The following is a 23,559-nucleotide window of genomic DNA, read 5'->3' as shown; positions in this document are numbered from 1 at the left end:
CCGGCTGGGGCGCTTTCCTCCTGCGCCTACAATCACGACGATTGGCTTGCGTAGGGAGGGAAGCTGGCTGCTTCCGGTTCCTGCAGCAGGAACACGCCGACCAGTACAGCGTGAGTCGTGACCGGCCAGCAGCGGAGGCGGTACCAGGCACTCAGGTAAGTTTTACTGTCTTTAAATTGTTTAATCCCCCCCCCCCCCTCCGTGATTCCCCCCCCCCCTTCCTCCCTCGAGCATACAGGCAACGAGGAAGACTGACCCCCTTTAAAACAGGACCGCACAATGAGAAAGCACCAGCACTGGCGAGAAACACGCGACTCAGTAACAACTGCTTAAATCGGTTTATATCCAGAAAGCTTTTTCGAATGTAGTACCTCCCACCTTCCACACGCCCCTGCCCCATCACCAATCCCTCACAAACATAATATGCTAAAACTATGGGCATAGTTCACCCCCACCCTTAAACACTTCATTAGTTGGAGGGCAGCAGTAATATGGTGGAGGGCGCTCCGGGATGCAGGTTGGACGCCTCTTGTTCAGCAAAGAAACCTGTCCTGGTGTGTTCATTTAAATTGAGGTAGATATTCAGTTAGGTGATGCTCAAGCGGTGAGAGGGGGCGGGGCTCAAGTACAGAGCCATAAATGCAAACAAGGAAAATCACAAATACGTAATCTAATTTCAGTGAAATTTAAACATTAGGGTAAAAATGCAATCATCATTTAGCTGACTGCAACCACAGGCAACACTGATTTTCTTTGTTCGGACTGCTTTTGTGATTATCTGTCTCCAGTGAAGTCCGATATACGTGAAATGAACGTCACTTCTTTATATCTGTGGTGTCTCGTCAATCATTTTCAACTACGTTTTCATTCCCTGTCTAGTGTCTGTAATCAGGCTGCAAAAAGCCTGCAAGAAATAATTGTATTACATTCCAAAGGTGAAGTGGGTAAGCATAGCGTTCACTGTGTTTCCATTTACCAATGCAGCGCAGCCTATACTGTCAAAACGGCATACACGTAGGACCTGACTGACTGGTAAAGGGGCTATTAACTGGTGTGAATGTGTATGTTACTTCTGGCAAAATCTGTGTGCCTTTGTGTTTTTGAATTATTGCTGCTTTGTCAAAATGCAGAGGACAGGTCAGTTGTAAATGTGAAGTGGAGAGCAGACATGACACGTTTTGCGTCGGACTGATGAAGTCAAGGGTTGCTAATGTAATCTGGTGATAGGAGGAGGAACACGCAGTTAGGGTCTATTACAGTGTTTGCATGTGTCAGCGCAAAAGAACAAGGAGTTTGCGTCATTAAACCTTTCTGTGCATTACCTATGGGGATTATCTTTCAAAGGCACTGTAGTACACTCTCCGATACACAACAACTTCGATGGTCTAGTAAAGGTACAATAATATTACTACACAAACATAAAAAGCCCTTAGTGAAAGCTACATTATCTTATGTACAGTTATAGCTCAAAGTCGAGCATCTCTTCACAAGCAGGTAAAGGTAATATCACAATCTCACATATGGGAAAAAATGATACTGTCCTGGATAGAAATTATTGAAAAGCTTGTGTGCAGACACCCTTCTGCCTTTCTCATCTACTGCTGTCCAAATGATTTAAAGGCGCAAAAAAAGAACTTCCCAAATCAAAAAGCACAGCCCCTCCCTGTAATAATAACATATTCTCCCATAACACAGTTGGCGGTGAGAACTTGAGTGACTTAGCGTGCATCACTAGTCGCTCCGGGTGACAACCCTCAGTCCCTCCACCCCTTGCACCCTCATGCATCTCTTTCTCAACCTAACGTATATTATTACTTTTTATATAAGGTTTTAGACTGTCGAAATGTTAAAAATATAGTGCTATTTTATGCTTCTACCTGAAGAGCTGCTGTGCTGAGAATACATTTGTTTGTGGCTTGCCAGAGATTTCTGCTGTTGCGATAACATGGGGGGTGAGTTTGAACAGAGCAATATATCTTAGTGGTTTGCGTGGAAATCAGTAAAGTACATTGGGCAGTGCACTGACAGGTACCTAGAACTGCATGTTAGATGTTAAAATGTCATTTTATTCGCTGCATTCTGCTTTAAATGATAAACCTTTACCTTTTAAGATGTTGGACGGATGTGTGCGCCTTGAGGCTCTTTTTGCCCAGCGCTTTGTTAACTCTTGCAATGTACCGTGTATGCTAGTCACAAAGGCAAATGATTACCTAAATTCATAACATTTTGTTTTGGAAGGTCAAAGTTCTCCTGCTGTGCCTTGTTTCTCAGACGTAATGCAATCTAGAAACATCTGCTTGTTAGCTAGGCTTGATCGCGTATTCTGTTGTTTTTATTGTGTGGAATTTTTATCAATTTACCATAGCAGAGCAGTCATATTTTTTTTCATTTCCCAACGATATGCCATAACTTTGGGAAATGAAAAAAAATATGACTGCACATGGGATTGTGACAGCTGCCTACTTAACCAAGCAGTGGGTGCAGGCAGATTTGAAACAAGCTGTCATGGTTCAGAAAGTCATGGATGGGGGCAGATATTCTAAGAGCTCGTATTGCTCTATTAACTTTCCTGCTTCCTCAAATTTGCTTGAAAATGCACCATTTAACCACTCTCTTTTTCAAAATTTTATCGGGGGAGATCCCCCAAACCACCCGTAGGTTGTTCGAACTCGCTCGCTGCGCTCGCTCGCCGCGGTGCAGTACGGCAATAATTTTACGCCCCACCACTTTCAAATGTCACCAGCCACCACTGGTCCTTGATTAAAGTATACATTATAATAACCTACTGGCTATGTGTTATTCCACTTGTGCGTGGATATATCACTTTGAAGTATACATTTTGGTAGCCTACTGGCTATGTGATATGCACTTGTGCATGGAAATATCACCTGCTGTGTTTCTACTTCTTATATTACTTTACGGTGCTGGATTTACAAATCCACTGTGTGTAGAATCTACAGTTATGATTTTCTGACAGTGTGTGTTTTTCACATGGTACCTGTGCGTGATTTCACACTCATTTAGTCATGTTGGATTTATTTTCAAAATCCAACAGGGTGAAGTTTTCACACTCTTTTACTTCTCTCTAGTTTCCTTCTCCAGGGATTATGTGTTGGATCATGACTAACCTTTTCCTTGTGTTCGTGTGTAAGTGAGTCCTTCTTAGTGTCTCTCGTTTGAGAGTACTTTTTCTTCTCATTGTTGCGATAATTCTTTTCATTAGTTGACGTTCACTGTTTATCATCTTCATGCTAATGCGGCCAACTGGTGTGTCTTGCTGGTAACCCTGATGTCAAGTTCTTGTTCTTGGTTTGTTTTATTTTTGCTGTACATATAGTGGGAATACCCCTTTTTCTCACATTTTCTTCCTTATTTTTGTGAAGTCCTTGATCTATTCTGTTTCTTCTTCAGACCTTTGTTGCAAGATCTATCTTTCATTGAAATTACTGTTTAGCGTCTTGCATTTACTACTACTTTTCTTCATTTTCTCTGTAAAAAGGGGAATAGGCATGTTATGTCATTTTTGTTAATTAATCCAATGTTTTATTCTTATGGATTTATTGCATGAATTTCCTCTTAATGCTTTATTTGTCCTGTTACGTGTTTTGGCAGCAATATTACTCCTATGTTTATTTTTGCTATAACTATGCTTACTTGTTACATAATTCTTTTGTTGCTGTTCATTAAAAGGGGAAGGTGTGTAGTATACTGGTCTTTAGTGTAATGCACCTTTCCTGCTTCTCTGCCTTGCTGCTCAGCCAGTATTAGTGTTCTGTGGAATGTTGGTGCGTGGTGAGGTAATAGAATGTTGGTATGCCTGAGTGTGGTGTGACAGTTGAGAGGATGGGCTGAAGAGCAAGGAAGCTGCTCCTGGTGGGGCTCTCTACTTTACTCTGTACTGAAGACCTATTCTATATCTGGTTCTGTACTCTATGCTTGATACTTACCTACAACTAAGAACTGTATCAATAAAGCATACATTTTTGTACTACACCTCGGCTACATGGACTTATTACAATTATTTGCGTTATTTGAGCACTATTTTCTCAAATGTCTTTCTTCTAGCTGTTGTTGCAGACACAACAGGCTCTCCCCAACCTGTTTTCCTGACAGCGCAGCGCCCAATCATAGACACTGCGCTTCATTTTTGAAAGATGCTCCCTTCCCGTTTCATGGCCCACCGCAGCGCTTTATATTTGGTAAGGCTTGTAAATCAGTTGCTTTCTCTTTAAGCAACCACGCACCTTTCTTTAGTTCTGCACTGCGCGGCACTCCTGCACACGCTTTTCTGCTACACGGCCAGCCGCCTTGCTTGATACTTTTAAATTACTTTCTTTACACAATAGCACACCTGATATAGATGCTGCACTTGGTACCAGCCCTCCTGATCGGCCTCGCTCTCTGCTGCCATGGCGAGATAGTCATCACAGGCGTAGAGAGCAACGAGATGCTGGTGCTTGGCAATTGCACGTTTGGTATTTTTATCATAATGGCGCCCGCTTCACGGCCACCATGCGCATAAATTTAATGTGCACGGGCACCGTACTTGATGCTGTAGCACGGCACCTGTTTAATTGAATATGCACGGGCACCGCACTTGATCATGGCGCCCGCTTGATGTAATATGCACAGGCACCGAGCTTGATGTTGTAGCATGGCGCCCACTTTGATCTTTCTTTATTTATTTATTTAATACATCATCAACCCCGGGCCTTTCAGTGCCCTGTCTGATGGCTGGCCTGCCACCAATGTCACTAGCTTGTGAGAAGGGACAGGATAGGAGCAGCAGAGCGGAGCCAGTGGCACTATTCCCTAACAGTACCTATGAAAGCAGTTCCCTTAAGTGAGGCACAGAAATATCCGGTCCAGTGGCCTGGCAATTTTACAAATATGATTTGTATGAGAAGTTGGCCTGATATATGATGTCACTAGTTCTAGTGTACACCCTGTGTCAGTCCAAACAACCCTTATGGTGATTGGTTGTAAAGTCAACCTTATAGACCAGCTATCCTAGTGGTAGCATGGACAAGAGCAGTCTTAGGCTAAACTCTGTATGGCATGTGAAGCCAGCTAATATACCATTTGCAATCCCTTGAATACCAAATGAAAGGACACCACAACAGATATATTATAAAAATAGAATGTATTTATTCTAGTCAAAATACCCTCCGCGCTCTTTATGAGATTCGAGGTAAGTACAACACAGTCTTATTTAAGCATACATAAGTCACACAGGTAAGTAATACAGTTAGGCCCTAGGGGCCATGCAAACCATATACTAAGTAAGTGGTATAAGAACCACTGTCACGAACACAGGATAGGGAATCGCTGGGGCTACACTATCCTATCAGTTGCTAGGCAGTGGGAGGCCCACGGGATTCAGGTGCAGAGTGGAAACACTCACGTGTAATGCGTTAAAGTCGATAGAAATAGTAGTATTTTGTAATTAAGAGTTTTAGGACACTTCGTAAGGAATTAGGAGTTAGAGACTTGGAAACTAGACACTTGGATAGTCAATACCCTTGTGAGCACCGGAGTACTCAAGTTACCTAGCCCACGGGCTGCGGGTGCATAGATGTGAACTTGCGTCGGGTTTCGTCGTCGACTCCTATGGATGCCTGAAGGAAGTTGCTGACAGGCAGTCAGTTAAGAGTGTCCGGTGGATTCCAAGGATGGAATCAGGAAGGAGGATACCTGCAAGCAGAGGGGACAGAGTCTAGGTCACCAGCCAGGAGCCGGGAAGGAACCAGGCGATGTCGTGAAGATGCAGGTGAAGAGGTGAAGCTTGTCGCAGCAACCACGGGTACCAGGAGGTGTCGAGGACGACCAGAACCAGGAGGCGAGCTGTCCCACAAAGGCTCTTGCTGTCGGCGGCGTCGATGTCGAGTTAGGACCCAACAAGCCTTGGCAAGCGTAACTCACGCAGGATGGAGGACTTGCTTCTGTCGCAGACCAGGAAGGTCTGGGGTGCTTCCCTTTCACAGGGGAGCGGGTGCAAGTCTGGAGGAGCGGGACCAGCACGGCAAAATTGAAGGTTCATCGTCACAGAGGTCACTAGCCAACGGGCCAGCAACCGGACAACACGTCAAGCAACTCAGGTGCAGAAGGGCCCCACACAGAACACGTGAAGTGTGGGGAGCTGATCTTCTTTGCAGATGGTGCTCGGGATTGGGGCTTCTCAATTCCCCAAGCACAGCCTCGAGGAAACCTCAGAAGTCGCGCTAGTCAGTTACTAGCCACTTTTCCCAAGTCGCCGGTCCCACGTCCCTCGTTGCCTCCACGGGTCTCAGCTTCGCTCTAGATGTGGATCTGGTTCAGAGGTGTCTGGAAGTCACGGCGCTGGTCAGTCTCTGCAGTTGTCCCTCATAGGATCAGTCGCAAAGCAAGCAGCGGTCGCTGGATGGTGCCTGGTTGCCCAGGGTGGTCACTCCTTGGCCACAAAGGAGATTCTTCAGTTTTCTTCCGTAGTAGAATGTCGAAGGTCCAGAGTGTCTGTTCAAGATGCCGGTTCAGGATAATCTAAAGTCCTAGGGACTCAGCTCCCACTCTTATACTAATCTGGGGGGCTGGGTTACCTGCTAGGTCCCTCCTATGGGTGGGACCAGGGAGGGGGTGGTTACACCCCTTTCCCTTTGTCCAGTTTCCCGCCAGGACTGGGGCTGGAGTGCCCCAGCACCGGTTTGAACTGGACTATGCGTGAAACACCTTGTGTGCCCCAGGCAGTGTCTCGTTTCATTCATCCCTCCCTGCCCCAATACACTAAGGCCTGTCTAGGGTGGTGCTAGCACCTCCCAAGGCAGGAAACCTATTGTCCAAGCCTCCCTCGCTGGAAGGTCTCCCAGCAGCAGGAGGTCAGACCCGTGTCTGTGGCAGCAGCATCCATTTTGTGACGCTGGGGCTCTGGTTAACTTTAACCGGGTAGTAGGTCTTCAACATGTCTTCTCCCTCTAGAAGGGAGGAATACTATCCTCACCACCAGAAATGGTGTGGGGGTAGTATTCCAAAGTGTTAGACAGCTTACACGACATGTTTTGATAAAGCCAAACCATAGTTACCATAACCGCGAGGATTATAAGGCACTTTAAGAGTATATGGTAGGCGATATCATAGAACAGCTATAAGGACATGGTTCCGAAAGCTGCAGACAGGCTCAGCTCATGTTGGAGCACCATCTCACATGTTACCAAGCACTCTGCCTTCAGGATTGTTAAGGCCTGCCATAGGAGTGACTGATAGGTTACCCATGTGTCTATATATAAGGTAGGTATAGGAATACTACACCTAAGCAAGGGGTGAGTACACGACCTTGCCCCAGCTGAGTGATCAGCCAGTTGTGTCATAATGGAAGGCCAGCCAGGGGTGGCATAATACATGCTGCAGCCCCTGGTAGGCCTAGGGTACACCTATGCCCTGGGTACCTAAGGTACACTGTACCGGGTCCAAAAAGGTGATCCTTACCAATTGGGTTATGCACCTAAAGTGCATAGTGAATTTAGAGAGAGAACAGCTGGGCTGTGGGTCTGATTAGCAGGCCCACAGCCACATCTAAGTCGAAAACCAGTGAAGCAAAAGCAAAAAGTGGGGGTGAACATAGAAAGCAGACCCTACTCTCCGACAAATTGCCCTCCAAAAAGAGGACTGTGTCAGTCCTCAGCTGTCCTGGTCAGATACATTGTTCAGCCTCCTCCCTCTGATCATCTCGATCAACATTTATAACCATCAACGTCTACGTTCATATAGTGTAGGTAAATGGGGTGCAAGTGAGCCGCCACACAGTCGACCTAAGAACTTTTAGGCGCTGTACAAAACATACATCAACACAAGGGGGAGGGGCACTACACCCACGGAGCTGCAAATCAGGACCTGAGTGAGATCAACCTAACTGACTAGCAATGCAGAGCTTGAGTGGTTCACTCAACATGCCAGAAGAGTATCTGAGTGATGTTAAGAGGGGTTTCTATGTTCAACACTCCGTCCATCATTTCCTTTGTTCGCCATAAGTTGGCAGGGTATGCTCAGACATGAGTCCCTTGCTCACTTTTCAGCCAGGCTTGCTTGAATCCAGTGGCAGACGGCTGAAATGCCAGAAACCGGTCCTAGGAACCTTGTTTCCGGTCCAGGGAAGACATTGCTTGGCAGTTCGGGCTGGACTGTTCCCATGAGGCACAGGGTCAGACTGATTTTCATATGGCCATGTCTGAACTGGGGTGGCAGAGTGGGTTAAAGAACGGTGGTGGATTAAACCCAGATCAGTTGACGCAGGGTGAGTGCTTGCAATGTTCAACACTCCGTCCATCATTTCCTTTGGTTTTGCTTTGTTCGCCATAAGTTGGCAGGGTATGCTCAGACGTGAGTCCCTTGCTCACTTTGCCACTGGATTCAAGCAAGCCTGGCCGAAGACGGCTGAAATGCCAGAAACCGGTCCTCGGATGCTTGTTTCCGGTCCAGGGAAGACATGGCTTGGCAGTTCGGGCTGGACTGTTCCCATGAGGCACAGGGTCAGACTGATTTGCATATGGCCATGTCTGAACTGCGGTGGCAGAGTGGGCTAAAGAACGGTGGTGGATTAAACCCAGATCAGTTGACTGGGGGTGAGTGCTTGCAATGTTCAACACTCCGTCTATCATTTCCTTTGGTTTTGCTGGGTTTCTATGCTTGGCAACTACAAGGGAGTGTAGTGGTGGACAGTTGGAGGTGGGGTGATGGGGGGGTGAGCTCTGATAACCAAATGCCACGTGATATGACATGCCTGATAACTCTAAGTGATGTATCGTATGCTATATGATTGATATGTGCCACTAATAATGTCATGCTACAAGACTAAGTCTCATGTTTGTATTATACAAAAACTAATAAAGTGTTTAAAAAAAACAAGCATTGGCATAGCCAATAGGTCTCGCCTTTGGGACCTTATAAGTATTTAGTTATGCAGCCCAATATCCTTGGTGCAACTACATCAACTGTTGCATGGCTAAACACTTATACGGTCCCAAAGGCGAGACCTATTGGCTATGCCAATGCTTGTTAAAGTATATTGTATTCATAAAGAACCTTTGTTCAGCTCATCTCTAAATTAGATTAGTAGCACCACCATGTGCCAGACTGTCATAAGTGTGGTGTTGACAATTAACTGCCAGTGGCGAGCACCAGAAACCACCAGCTCAAATTCAGCACTGTGTAGGATTAATAGCTAACTTCACAATTCCATATATTCTGTTGTCATGAATTAACATTCACGATTGATATTGTTGTTTGATGTGAGCACCAATAAGAACTTTCATACAAGGTAATTTATGTATATGGAATGAAGGTATGTCATGAATTTCATGTCCGTGTTTCAAAGGAACAGGAAATTACTTGAAGTGGGAAAGATTCAGGTAAAATCTCTCTTTTTAAAAGGCAAGGTTGGGATTGAACTGCAACCCGTGAGCAGAACTTGCTGTCGAAGTGGGTTGGGAATTTTTAATTGGATGCTTTTCTACTTAATATAATTTTGATCATTGGTACACTTGCTGAGTTTGGAAATCTCTTGTCGGGGGTTTGGAAGCACACACACACACACTTTCACTCACTCACCCTCCCACCCTTTCCTCAACAATGGTAAGGAATAACATATTATATTCTGCATAGCTGTATTGCTATGGTACTGTGCTTGTGGCGCACCGCTGCGCACGCCCACAAGGTGTATGCTGACACAAGCACGAGTATGTGCTTCGAAAAAGAGCTGAACAATGGCTAACGACAATGCCTTTTATTTATGTTTTTGAAACCAAAAGATCAATAAAAGGCATTGCCATTTACAATGCCAATAGCTCAAACTTGCATAAATGTGAGACCTATTGCATTTCAAATGCTTGTTCAAAATGCTGGTAAAGCCTTTCAGCATGGAGTGAGGGTAATAAAGAGGGTTGTTTACCCTCTGTCACTCTTAACCCCTTCAGTGCCCATGACGAGATAGTCTCGTCATAGAGCGCGGTTGCGCTGTGCCCATGACGAGACTATCTCGTCATGAGCCCCGCCCGCTAATTCAACGCCCGGCACAGGGCGGGGAAAGGGTGGGGCACTGAAGAGGTTAATGTGGGTTAAGAATGGTCTTAATCAATAAACATAGTGATCCACCCACAGGTATATGTGTATGTCAGAATTGTTAAAATACCCCTCACACACCAAAAGGGCCCTTGGTGTCATGCTTCATCATAGGGTCTTCCCGCCCCTCTACGGGACGGGGCGTGCTACGACCTACGTGTATGTGGGAGCACTGTTGTTATGAGACAACTATGTGTATTGTAGGGGTGTGAGAGGAAGGGTCTGGGGTGAATGGAGAAAGTGAGATAAAAAATACCTGGCTCGTCGGTCTAGAAGACTTTAATATACCTATGAGCTGGTATTAATAAAAGGTGGGGGGAGGAGGTGTGTGTGCCTCAATGAGCTGTGCCTCCTATGTCTGCCGACATGGTTCGAAGCTCCCCAGGCTTCTTCTTCAGGACCATAAGGATCCCTCCCTAAACTCACAGTGGCGTGTAATAACGTGAAAAATTAATAATGATAAGAACTTTGCGTGTAAAGGAAAACTGTTCCTGATAGTGTTAAGTATATGTTGCCTCAATGGGTCTTTACGGCCAATATACCTGGAAAGAAACACATAAAGGGGAAATAGAGACATATATCCTCTGATAGATGTACAATCCATCGTGAGCATTCAGTGACCTGAAAAAAAGTGATAAAACTAGTCTGCATTTATCATTAATCAGCTTGTGTGACGTGTCTCAGTGCGACGTAGGGCAAACAAAAGTACACTGACAAAGAACAAAACACACATAAAACATAAAGTACACACTCTAGAAAATAGAACAACACACCAATAATTGTTCATGTCCAATATCTATATGCTGGCCATTGCTTGGTGGTAGGGCAACAAAGGTAAACATACTTGATTTCTGTAAATTATAGAGCATCATGAGCCTGATGCACGGGTGGTTGGAGTGCCTGATAGGCTATCTATAAAAAGAAAAAAGTAAAAGTACATCCCACAAGGGTTGGTCACAGATGGCAACAAAGTCCTCCTGAATGGGAAGTTTTCCTATTTCGGCTGTGCCGTACTTACGACTCCCGGGATCACTGCCCTCCTGAATGCAACCTCACCGTGTGGCTCCGTAGGACAAATGAGTCCAGGGTGGAGGTCGGTTTAAATACCGGATTCGACCGGTATTGTTAAATGGTGGCCGTAATCATCTGTACGGCGCTTCGAAGTAGGAAGTGAAATCAATCTGATTGTGACACAAACGGCTGTTAATACTGCTGTCATGAGCCAAAAACCGGGAATGTTCCGGTTTTTAGTAATGCGCGATCGGGGAGTCTGATGTGAAAAAAAGAGACTAATTCAGATTGGCAAAACACGCAGAGGAGAGTATCCTGGGGAGGAAGCAGAAGTCTAATTTACATCAATATTCATGAGTTCATTCATTACGTGGTCCAGCCCATAAGGGGAGGAGAAAGGCGTTTAGAAGCGCCAAAACCATGTGATAATCTTTGTATATTTCTCCATGTCTAGACACACGTATGGGATCGAAAAGCACGATGTTGGCCGTTTCTTCATATTCAGGGAAGGACAAAGAATAACTTGCTCACAATTATGTGGGGGTGCTAGTGTTTCCAGGATGTGCCAAAATAAACTAACAAGGTTAGTCTTTCACAGGTGATAGGTACATATATTCCCTAAGCTATAATCTGGGGATGATTCAACCCAGGAGGAATCAATTTTGGACACATGAACTCAAAAACTCATTAACCACACAAGAGGTCATACATTCAACATAGATGGCAGGCTGAATGAGGTTCTCAATTTTATGGGATTGCTCGTGTTCCCAAGATGTGCAAAACTTGCTTGCGTGGGTAGTTATTCACTGGTGACTGGTATATACATACCCTCAGGTTTAGTCTGTGGATAGTTCAACACTGGAGGCATCAATTGGAACATATGAACCCATATCCTCACTATCCACACAGGAGGTCAGCCATCCATGCAGCATAGATGACAAGCTGAATGAAGTAGTGTTGTTCCAGCTACTCAAGTGTATTTCTTTTTTTGTAACATATTTTTATTGGCATTTTCAGGTTTATTGTAATATATATCAAATAAATCATTCAATCCATGAGATTGCTTATTACAGTATCCAATGTCCCCCACAATTAATCATGAGTACAATAGTTGCTGGATACACAAGTTGTAAACCCTATGGGTCCTGGTAGTGAATATGCCACGTGAACTGGGGTAAAACACGGGAAGAGCTAGGGGTTGGGTATGGAAGATCGCGTCCGGACTCTCTTATCTGCCACTGGGTTAAGCGCGTGTGTGTGTGTATCGTGTCAATATCTTACAGCTGAGCTGACGTTTACGCCAGGCCGGCAGAAGTGCCGACACATGTCACGAGGTTGCCCGCGACGCAATCGGGCCCCCAGAGTAGGGAGGGTTTAGTCGATTGCTGACGAAGGCTGTGTTGGCAGGGCTGTTTGTGTAGGTGTGCCCCCGTGTGAGTCCTCGCCAGGGGTCAATTGCTTAAAGTGATTCAATAACATGGCCCAGTCCATTGAAATGGGATGTTTGCGGGTGCCCCTTACCTCCTCCTCCTGTAATGTGTCCTCCTCTGCCGCCGCCCATTTGTGTGTCGCTCCCACCCAAGCTGCAAGCGGGGGACCAGTGGGAGAACGCCAGTGCATAGCAATACCGCGTTTGGCTAATAACACCGCTAGGGAATAAAAACGGGTCTGCACTTTGTGTTGTTTATGTGTTCGAGCGATACCTAGTGCGCTGGCCTCCCATGTATTCATAGACTTGATCCCTGTGAGGTCCTGTAGGGTAGTATGAATGTGTTGCCAAAAAGAACTGATCGTGGGGCAGCTCCAAAACATGTGTTGGAAGTCCGCGTCCTGTGATTGGCATCTGGGGCAGAGGAACTCAGTGTCCGGGTAGAAGCGCTGGAGACGTGCTGGTGTCAGATAAGCTCTATGGAGGATATAAAATTGTATATTCTTAAATTGTGCATTTCTGGACACCTTTTTAGGATATTCAAGGGCTCTTTCCCATTCCTTCTCGTGCAGTGAGTGTCCGATTTCCTCCTCCCAGATGGCACGTAGGGACACCAACGGTTTATTGGTGAGTTCCCGTATGGCTTTGTAGAGCCATGTGGTTAGGTGTCTACTCACTCCCATATGTAGAATCGTGTGGATGACTGGATGTGTGGGTGGCTCCCCCCTCGAGAGGTCATGATGCGGTCGATAACTATCTAACAGTTGGCGGTGAAACAGGAATTGGCCCGGGGGGAGATCGTAGTCTGCCATGAGGTTTTGGAATGGTCTAAGCTGTCCGTCTTCAAAGAGGGACTCCATTTCGGTGATACCGCATGAAGTCCATGTGGTGAGCATGTTATTTGTGTACTGATGTTCACGTTTGGGCCACCCGATTAATGGGAACAGAGGGGAATACAAGGGCATTTCCGATGACATGCGATGTATTCGTTGCATGCATCTTCGTGCCACTACGACCTGCAGGGGATAGGTACGCTTCGGTTTGGTGCCCGGAAGCAATAACCGACGGACTTCCGCAAGGGATACCCGTCCTGTCAAGGTATGCGTCTCTAGCGTATACCGGTCCGCCGTCCAGTGGGAGAGCCACTGTAGTTGTGCCGCCAGAAAGTATGTCTCAAAGGATGGAGCACCCAGGCCACCCTGCGTGGTGGGTAATTGCAGTTTTTTCAGTGCTATTCTGTGTCTAGCAGAACCCCAGATCAACGCACTGAGAATTGAGTCCAGATCCTGAAAGAAGGTTCTAGGCGGAATCACTGGTAGGTTGGTAAAATAGTATAATAATCGTGGGACTGTTATCATTTTGGCTAATGCTATCCGGCCTATCGGGGCCAGCGGGAGGCTCTTCCAAAATCCGACTGCGGCTCTAATGCCTGCCAGCGCCCTACAATGGTTACCCTCAAAAATATCAGTGGGGGAATGATAAAGGCGGATCCCGAGATACCGAGGCGCTTCCGTGCTCCAAGGCACTCTCCGGTCACCCAACCGGACCTCCCGAGGGGGCAGATTCGGGTGTAGTGGATATATGGTGGACTTGTCCCAATTCACCTGTAATCCAGAGGCTGCCGCGAATTCAGTGAGCGTCGCCCAAAGGGAGGTTAGATCTTCCTCGATGTCTCGCACGTAAATTAACAGATCGTCCGCGTACATGGAAACGCTATGTGTTGTGTCCGCTATGGGAATGCCCCAGCGCTCTCCCTCTTGGCGCAGCCGTACGGCCAGAGGCTCGACAGCTAGGGCAAATAGTAAGGGGGACAGCGGGCAGCCCTGTCTAGTGCCCCTCCGGACCGCGAATTCTGCCGATATGTACCGGCCCAGGCGAACCCGTGAGGTGAGATTCGTGTATAAGAGTTGTGTGTAAGCGAGGAGAGTGGGGCCGAGGCCTGTACGCGGTAGAACCGCGAAAAGATACTGCCACGTGAGAGTATCGAATGCTTTCTCGAGGTCCAGGATGAGACAGGCAGACCGGGGATACATCCCTTGTACTTGGTCTTGAACGTGAAATATGCGACGTATATTCTGGGAGGTGCGTCTACCTGGAATAAAGCCGCATTGGTCCTGATGAACCAGGTGGCATATAACTTGTGCGTATCTGTCTGCCAATAACTTTCCGAGGAGTTTGCAATCAGCGGAAAGGAGCGATATGGGGCGGTAGGAGGCCATTTGCTGCGGATCGCGATGTGGCTTTAAAAAGGTCACGATCACTGATTCACGTAAGGATCTCGGTAGTTCCCCCTTTTCAAGCGCTACCGCGAACATCTCCACCAATCGGGGGACCAAACACGTAGAAAAAGTTGTATAATATTCGAGCGGCAGCCCATCTAAACCCGGCGCCTTGTTGTGAGCCAGGGCGCGTAAGGCGTGGGTCACATCAGTCACTGTTATCGGCAATTCTAGGGCCTCCCTATCTGTCCTTGTGACTGTTGGGAGGGTCAGGGGGTCTAGGAAACTATCCACCGTGTCCCGTGAGGTAGGGGTTGGTCCCTCATAAGTTTTCGCATAATAGCCCTGAAACGCCCCCAAAATCTCAGTCTGGGAGCACACCAGTGTACCCTGGGCGTCCAGGATCTCCGTGATGGGCTTTACATCTGTGTCTTGCTTGGCCAGCCAAGCTAGTAATGTGCCCGTTTTGTCTCGGTCTTTATGCATCCGTGCGGCATACGATCTGAAGTTGTATCGGCGGAGATCCGCACAGGCGGATTGATAATCTGTTTTGGCCCTGGCTAAGCGTTGTGTCCCTTCTTCGGATGTGGTGTCCTGTTTAGTGACATCGGCGAGGTGTAGCTCAGCCGTGGTAAGTGCCAGTTCCAACGTGCGCTTGACCCCCGCAATTTGTTGTATGCATTCTCCTCGGGCCACTACCTTAAATGTGTCCCATTCCACTAATGTTGATGAAGCTGTGCCCGCATTGTGTGTAAAGTAACCTAGAATGCTATGTTCCTGTTTGTGTCGAAAGACGTGATCAGAGAGACAGTCGCGCGGTAAGCGCCAGGTGGGTACGGGAGGGTGTGGGGGCCTCCAGCTAAGTCGTAGGATATGGGCATCGTGATCAGAAATGACTCTACCCAAGTAGTCCGTGTGGGTAATTTTAGGCAGTATTGCTGCTGTGCATAGGAATCTGTCGAGACGGACCCGTAGATTATGCGGGATGGAGTAGAAGGAGTACAGCCGGGTCTGTGGGTGACGCGACCGCCACGCATCAGTAAGCGCCCAGTGTGTGAGCCACGCGCGAAACCTATTGGTCTGCTTGAGGGAAGGAGAGTGTATGGGAGGGGGGTGAGATCTGTCTAAGTGTAGGTCTAGCGTGCAGTTATAGTCTCCACCTAAGATCCAGGGAATAGAGGCAAACGGGGCTAGAATCCCGGTGAGGTGATCCCAAAATTTGTCCTGCTCTACATTGGGGGCATATATGCTACCAAGGAGTACTGTCTGCCCATCCAAGAGGCCCTCTAACAGCGTGTATCTGCCGTCCTTATCCACCACCCTACGGAGTTCCCGGAAGGGAGTACCCGGTCGAATCCAAATCAGGGCCCCTCGTGCGTACGCGGAGTAGCTCGTGGCGCATATGATACCCCGCCATTTAGCCTGTAATTTCCCCACCTCCTTCGCAATAAGATGCGTCTCCTGTAGAAATGCTATCTGTGTGTTGTGGCGTTTAGCATATGAGTACACTGCATACCGCTTACTCGGGGTGTGAAGCCCTCTGACATTAAGGGTGAGGACAGAGATGTCCGAATGTGGTGTAGTCAGTGCCATGTCTCAGTGACGGCGGGTGATGATCGGGGCCTGTGCCTGGTGGAGGATGCTAAGCAGGGCCAACCCAACTGTATGTGAGTGTGTGTATCCCACACCGCTAGATGTCTATGTACTGTGGGTATTTGGGTCCGTGTCATTCCAGGGAGGGAGTTGGGATAATGCGGAACTGGGAAATCTAACTGCATAACTGGGGTCGGGAAACGTTCCCAATGCCAAGGACCCATCGCCAGAGACGATGCGTCCAAACCTGCGCTCCCTAAGACGGGAGGTACAACAATGAATGATGGGGGCGGCGGTGTGGGTGCGTAAGACGATACGCGGATCGGGCCTTAAAAAGGATAAGTGAGCGTTGCTCGTATCGTCGATTGTCGGCCCAGGTGTCTACAGTTAGGGAGTGATACGTGAAGGTAACCACCCTTGTTAGTTAGTGTCCCAGCAAACCCCTCTTACGGTACAAGAGTCCTTGATTGTCCATCCAGAATGAGGTCCGCTGTCTGAGGAGTGACCAGAGGGGGTGTCACAGAATCTCCGCCCGACAGGGAGCCGTCGCTATCATTTTCCCCCTCAGATGTGAAGATGTGCGGGGGACGATCTATGTCGTCCTGTTGGGAGGGCGTCTGCAAATTGATCACCGCCTGCAGGGCCTCCCTTCTTTCCCTTACAATCTGTTCCAGGTCGGGAGAATCTTGGGTGCGCAACTTGGTCCCGCCACTTGCACCACCGCGTGGGCGCTTCTGAGTTCGTCTCCTGGGTCGGGATAGTTTGGGGTTCGGGTCTCTCATGGTGTCTGCTCTAGATTGCTGTGAGCAGTGTTGATCCGCCCAATCCTGCGCTTCCAAGGCGGTGGTGAAAAAAACCGTGGAGCCGTTATGGATTACCTTGAGGCGGGCTGGAAAGAGTAAAGAGTACTGAATTTTATTCTCCCGGAGGCGGCGTTTCACGTTCAGGAAGGTAGACCGTTGCTGCTGCACTGCTCTTGCGTAATCCGGGAAGACCATGATCCGTTTGTTTTCGACCTGCAGGGCGCCTGCCGCTCGTGCCGCACGCAGCACCGCATCCCTGTCCCGGTAATGGAGGAACTTTGCCAGCATTGGTCTTGGAGCCGTACCCGGCGGCGGCCTACGGGCTGGGACCCTGTGAGCTCGTTCCAACGAAAAGAAAGCAGACCGGTCCGTCTCGGGGGTGAAGGATTTCACCCAGTTTTCCATGTATTGCAGGGGGGTCGTGCCTTCAATTCCTTCTGGCAAACCCAGCACGCGAATGTTGCAGCGTCTTGAGCGTCCTTCTAAGTCGTCCGCGCGTTCCTCTATAATGGTCAAACGATGTAGGACCTCCTGCAGCGACTTCTGGTGTGCCCCGATCATGGGTTGCAGCTCGGCCACCGTTTTTTCCCCATCTTTTACTTTGTCCGCCAGTTTGCGATGATCGTCGCGAATAATGCTGATATCCGTTGCCAGGGTCCCGAGTCTCTCCTCCATAGAGACTCTAGAGAGCTCGATGGCCGCGAGGACCTGATCCAGCTTGGCTGAGATAGTGGGATCGGCCTGTGGTGTCTCTGTGTTCGCCCATGTCCGAGTCTTCGGCATGTTTTCTGGGGCTGTTTCAGGTACCGCCGTGTGTTGGGTCGCTCTCGGTTTCCCCATCTTGGCGACTGGGGCGGCGACGTGGGTCCAGATCTTCGCCGGCAGAGTGAGGCAAGCGAGCCGTTGATTCAAAGGTTCCCCGCCGGGGGAGAGGGACTCCCCGTCGATGGTATTGATGCCCCTGGGGGTCGGGCTCTCCTTCTATGTACAGGGGCACTATCTATCCCGGTGTCATGCCCATGTGCTGGCGGTGGGCCTCCGTCTATGCCACTGCAGGTTATAATAGGAGCTGCTCAGCTGTGGGGTACCCCTGCGTGTGCGCCGACCTACTCAAGTGTATTTCTTATTCATCGGTGGAACTGGTTCCATGGGATCTCATCGTTAAGTCCCTGGATGTGTGTTCCCAGACGGAACACCCAACGTTGTTCCTTCTCAAAAAGGCCGTTTTCTCCTTCCAGTCGCTCTATCACTGTCCATTGCAGGTCTTCCACTCCGTGTGTTGTGGTTAGGTAATGGTTGGACATCCTTGTTGTGCTTCTCCCACATCTGATGTTACTTCTGTGTTCCCCAATACGTATTTTCACAGGTCTAGTAGTCAAACCTACGTATTCCAATCCACAGGGGCAGGTGATTAGGTATACTACATTCTTGCTGTTGCAATTGGTGAAGCTCCTCTGGTCCCATTCATTGCCATTTCTGAACTTGATATGTGTACTCCTGTTTGTAAGGTGGCATGTACTGCAATTTCCGCATGGGTAATGTCCCTGTACAGGGGGTAGTGTCCTTTCAGGTATACTCCTCGGTATTAGCCTTAGTCTTGTCCGGACGAGCATATCTTTCAAATTTTTACCCCTCCTGTGCGCGAACATCGGTTTCGCGAAGTTGAGATTGCAGCTGTTCAAGAGGCGCCAGTGTTTGTTCACTATTTTTGTGATCTGGTTGGAGTGAGTGTTGTATGTGGTAACACATATGGGCCTTTCTTCAATTAGTGTTTCCACTCTGTCTTCCAATAGGGCTTCCCTATTGTTATTCCTTGCCCTCTTCATTGCTTTGTCAACTATTTTTTCAGGGTAGTTGCGTTGTATTAATTTACTACGTAAATCAGTGGCATGTTGCCTGAAATCTCGTAGTTCGGTACAGTTCCTCTGAAGGCGGAGGAATTGTCCGTAGGGTAGATTCTCTCTCAGGTGTCGAGGGTGAAAGCTGTTAAATAGTAGAAGATAGTTTTTGGCCGTTACCTTAAAATGTGTAGTTGTCTTCAGTGTACCTTCCTCCGGGTAGATGTTAAGATCCAGAAACACCAAGTTCTCACATGATATTGTGTGTGTGAATTTGAGAAATGCATTCTGTTGGTTGAGCCATGCTAAGAAGGATTCAGCTGAGTCACTATCACCTTCCCATATCACCAGAACATCATCGATGTATCTCTTCCAAACCTTGATGTGATGAAGGAAAGGGTTGGTGTTATTCAAAATGTTGTTTGCCTCCAGGTGATGGACATAAAGGCCTGCCAGACTTGGAGCAAATGTACTTCCCATGCTGGTACCGTGTCTTTGCTCCTAAAAAGTATTGGCGTACATAAAGAAATTCTTGGTAAGTGCCAATGAGATACATTCCAACACTACACTACGGGGTGTCTGATAATCCCAACTCATAGTGAATAGGACTTCCTCGATGATGGCCATGGTCTCATCATGAGGGAGACTGGTTTACAGACTCTCCACATCGAGTCCCATGAGGAGATTCTTTGTGGGGTCAAACTCGATATCCTTCAGTAGTTGCAACACTGCCTTGGTATCGCGCAAATAGGTACTGGTCGCCTGCACCAAAGGACGAAGGAATGCGTCCGCAAATTTGGATAAAGGTTCCAAGATAGAATTTATCCCGGAAACTATTGGTCGTCCTGGGGGATGATCAAGGTTTTTATGGATCTTAGGTATGGTGTAAAAATAGGGGACCCTCGGGCATTTATTGATAAGGAATTCAGCCTCTTTTTTAGAGACCCAGTTGTGTGCCACTGCCTCTTCCACCATTGATGTGATTCTCACCCTAATGGAGTCTGTGGGGTCATCATGCAGAGTGCCATAGTTCCTACGGTCTTCTAGGAGTTTTCTGCATTCGTTGTCGTAATTTTCTGCTGTTTGAAGTACAATGGCTCCTCCCTTATCCGCAGGTTTAATTACGATATCTTGGTTCATAGACAGTTGGTGTATTGCCTCTTTCTCTTCCCTTGATGTGTTCTGGAAGGTTGCACCATTATGTGCTGAAAATCCCTGGATTTCTCCCATCACTGCCTTCTCAAAGGCCAGCAGTTCAACAGGGAGTGAAGAATCAGGAGGGACGAAGGTGGACTTGTTGCGTAACCCTGTGTCATTATTATCCATCTCTATGGGTTGGTCTTTGAAGAATGCCTTCAATTTAAATTTTCGAATAAATTCGGTCATTTCTGTGTAGGCTTTGAATTTATCAAAACGATTCGTAGGTACGAAACCCAGTCCTTTTTCTAGGACCCTATTCTGAGTTGATGTTAATGTCAGGTTGGTTAGGTTCACCACCAAACTCACTTCCGGCTGGTTGATGGTAGTGATGGCGTGCTGCTGGTCATGCTCCTGGTTGACACTCGAGGGGTTTCGACTTCCGGTGTGGACCAATGAACGTTGTAGGCCCCTCTGTTCCGGCCCCTTCGTGGTCCCTGGCGTGGCCCTAAAAAAGGCGGTGGGGGTTGGTAACTATAGTCATATTTCTGTGGGGGTGGTATCCAATGAGGGAAAGGTCCCCCCATCGGTGGTGGACCGTACATATAGGGGGGGGTACGGAGGTGGTCCTTGATAGCCATTCCAACCCCTCCCTCTTGGGTAAAAAGGTCGCTGACTCTGGTTGTCCCTTCCCCTATTGTAACGTCTGCCACTTCCCCTACTCGAATTTGAGTTATCAGAACCGGTATCTGAGGCATCTCCGTCAGAGTTATAGTCCTGATTCTTCGCAACATAGTCATCACGCGTGTAAGGATATACACGTTCATGACTGAAGCGTGCTGTATCCTTCTTCAGTTTATTGTATTTGCTCTGTTTCAGAGTCATCTCAAATTCAGTAATCTCTTGATTCAGTTCCTCTAGTCGTTTCTTGAGGATATTGGGAGAAATATAGGCTTTTAGTCGTACTTCCAAATTCTGAATATCAATCTTGAGTTCTTGTGTGAGTCTTGTGGCTGTTTTTATAATGAGGACCAACCAATCCCGAGTGCAATGCCACGATATTAGTGACCATTCACGTTTGAAAACCTTGTCTTGTTGGAGAATATATGGTTTGTTGCGAACTATTAGACCCTGGGGGGCCGCATTTGCTCGTAGATACTCAGTCATAAGTAATCCATGGAGAGCAGTTTTTATTTGGGTCTTTCTTAGGTTGGCTAATTCGTCCCAGTCTGCATTGTTTGGACCAGAGTCGGTATTGCTTAACCCCTCAAAGGGGTTAATGGCTGCCAAGATCCTCTCCACTTCATCTTCCGCAAAGGTCAGGCCAATGTTTTCTGCCATCATGCGTGGTTGTTGTGTAGGTGTAGTCTATAATCAACAATGTGTGTACTTGTATGGAGTGTGTTGGAAACGAAAAACTATTAAGGATAAATTGTCCCTACTGAGCTATTTGAGCAATGCTTTAAAATGAAGGGAAGAAACTCCCGCAGCTGCACGCTGCCTAAGACTTGAGGAAAACAAAAGGGGGGAGTAGAGAGGTACCACTCAACCTGAGTGGTGGAGGTGGATACGTCCTCCCAAGATTCAATCAATAAACATAGTGATCCACCCACAGGTATATGTGTATGTCAGAATTTCCCCGGAAAAGGTGTAGATCCCCACAATGGTGGAGAGTACACACTAGTTGTTAAAATACCCCTCACACACCAAAAGGGCCCTTGGTGTCATGTTTCATCATAGGGGTCTTCCCGCCCCTCTACGGGACGGGGCGTGCTATGACCTACGTGTACGTGGGAGCACTGTTGTTATGAGACAACTATGTGTATTGTAGGGGTGTGAGAGGAAGGGTCTGGGGTGAATGGAGAAAGTGAGATAAAAAATACCTGGCTCGTCGGTCTAGAAGACTTTAATATACCTATGAGCTGGTATTAATAAAAGGTGGGGGGAGGAGGTGTGTGTGCCTCAATGAGCTGTGCCTCCTATGTCTGCCGACATGTTTCGAAGCTCCCCAGGCTTCTTCTTCAGGACCATAAGGATCCCTCCCTAAACTCACAGTGGTGTGTAATAATGTGAAAAATTAATAATGAAAAGAACTTTGCGTGTAAAGGAAAACTGTTCCTGATAGTGTTAAGTATATGTTGCCTCAATGGGTCTTTACGGCCAATATACCTGGAAAGAAACACATAAAGGGGAAATAAAGACATATATCCTCTGCTAGATGTACAATCCATCGTGAGCATTCAGTGACCTGAAAAAAAGTGATAAAACTAGTCTGCTTTTATCATTAATCGGCTTGTGTGACGTGTCTCAGTGCGACGTAGGGCATACAAAAGTACACTGACAAAGAACAAAACACACATAAAACATAAAGCACACACTCTAGAAAATAGAACAACACACCAATAATTGTTCATGTCCAATATCTATATGCTGGCCATTGCTTGGTGGTAGGGCAACAAAGGTAAACCTACTTGATTTCTGTAAATTATAGAGCGTCATGAGCCTGATGCATGGGTGGTTGAGGTAGTTCGTTGTGTTTTCTCTTCGATTATTTTTTTTGCCACATTCACGAAAATTGTACAAAACAAGGTATTGGGTCCGTAATATGAAATGCTCTGCTGAGTCAAGACACATGAGCAATAAGCTAACAAGAAGCACATAAGCTAACAAGCATTGGCCGCGCGGCCGCGGCCCTGAAAGCGACGCGGCCGCGAAAGTGAAAGTGATCGTGCTAAAGAAGTAGCAGTTGTTTGCGTGGGTGCGTGAGCGCGCAGTCTGCTCTTTTTCAAAGCACATACTCGTGCTTGTGGCGCGCTGCTGCGCACTCCCGCAAGGCGTATGCAGCCACAAGCACGAGTATGTGCTTTGAAAAACAGCTGCACGGCGGCTAAAGGTCTCCTATGCAGCGCATGCACGCTGCGTAGGCGAGACCTAAAAATGGGGTGCAAGTACAACAAATATTTGTAGACATTTCTACAGCAAAAGAGAATAGATTTACAGGAGAAAGTTTAGTAAAAAAGGAACACAAATGACAATGGTACAAAGTTGTGCATCAGTAGGGACAGTGTAAGAGATGAGATGTGCTGAAATGGCTTTTATAATTAATGGGGTTGACGTTACAATAATATCAAATGTATTGTACTCAAACCAGACTCCAAAAGTGTAATAAAATGCAGCTAGCACCAGGTCGTTATTATTTTTGATTAAGCAGCTAATCACTAGATGGCACCAGCTAGAGTATAAGAAAAAAACTATTAATACCTGCTCTCTCACGCTGGAGGACATTTTTTAAGCTTGGAATGATGTGCTTGTGCCATCTGGCATAAATGGAAGAAGTGAGACCCTGCATGTGTTTTTTAAATGCAGATCCACAAAATCCTTTTACAAGCCTGGCAGGACTACATTGTTGCAGGACTAGCAGATTAGGTCTACACTTTGCTACA

General features: G+C 47.2%; 1 long non-coding RNA gene across 7 annotated transcripts in view; it reads left to right on the top strand.

Annotated features, from left to right (window-relative positions):
• LOC146790108 (uncharacterized) overlaps positions 1-23,559 on the top strand; it is a 117,317-nt gene continuing 93,758 nt past the window's right edge. For 6 of the 7 annotated variants that reach the window (XR_014969535.1, XR_014969532.1, XR_014969530.1 and 3 more), the window contains exon 1: positions 1-155. This is a non-coding gene — a long non-coding RNA (uncharacterized LOC146790108). Of the gene's footprint in view, positions 156-547; positions 575-23,559 lie in introns of those variants that run through there. The other variant, XR_014969534.1, reaches the window with a different exon arrangement.

Source organism: Triturus cristatus, chromosome 10 (genome assembly GCF_964204655.1).
Source record: "Triturus cristatus chromosome 10, aTriCri1.1, whole genome shotgun sequence".
Classification (NCBI taxonomy): Eukaryota; Metazoa; Chordata; class Amphibia; order Caudata; family Salamandridae; genus Triturus; species Triturus cristatus.
This window is presented reverse-complemented; position numbering and strand designations above follow the sequence as displayed.